Consider the following 692-nt stretch of genomic DNA (forward strand, 5'->3'; position numbering starts at 1 on the left):
AACTAACGACAGTCTTAAAAGATGCTATTACCAATTCTAACTGTCTATTGTAGCAAGATACCTTAAGTTACAACAACAGAATTTCAGGAAATAAAAGACTGAATAAAATCTGTTATAGAAATATCGTACTATTTGTCAGCTCCCACCCTCCCCCAACCTTTCAAAATCATAAGTAGCTCTTTCCATCACAGACAAATTTTGGTGAAAACCCAATTTATGTAGCATATCTCTTGGTCCACTGCCTGGACATTCTGTAGTGTTCTGCTCTGTTGGTCATATACTGAGTGGCGACACGTCCCACTAAGGGGTCTGAAGGGTTGCAGTCAGTGAGCTGGGAGAGATGGTGAGGGCCCGGTTCCAGTTGTCCTTCAGAATATCCAAACAGATCACCCCTTGGCTATTGATGTTACAGTGATAAATTCTTGTCCAGAACATGACCTTTGGAGGCTTGAAGGGATACTGTGGTGTGAAGGTGATGTTGAGGAAGAAGACTCCCTCCTCACAGACTGACCCTGGAGGCCCCAGAATAGTCGATCTCCATTTGTAGATGTTGTCACCTTTGGGACCAGCACTGCATTTGGGAGGTGGGTCTAAGGAGATGTCCTCCAGTTCCTTCTGAATCCTCTTGGCTCTGGTGGGGAGGAGCCTGGAGTTCTTGCTCGTGCTGATTTTGCTCTCCTTCTTCTTGGGGG

General features: G+C 45.5%; 1 pseudogene; it reads right to left on the minus strand.

The window, feature by feature from the left end:
• Nucleotides 1-214: 214 nt before the first annotated feature.
• On the minus strand, nt 215-690 carry LOC138156855 (ubiquitin-conjugating enzyme E2 E1 pseudogene; annotated as a pseudogene).
• Nucleotides 691-692: the final 2 nt, after the last annotated feature.

Source organism: Petaurus breviceps, unplaced genomic scaffold, assembly GCF_028583685.1.
Source record: "Petaurus breviceps papuanus isolate PSGF00001 unplaced genomic scaffold, PetGlider_PUasm1.0 110, whole genome shotgun sequence".
In the NCBI taxonomy this organism is placed as follows: domain Eukaryota; kingdom Metazoa; phylum Chordata; class Mammalia; order Diprotodontia; family Petauridae; genus Petaurus; species Petaurus breviceps.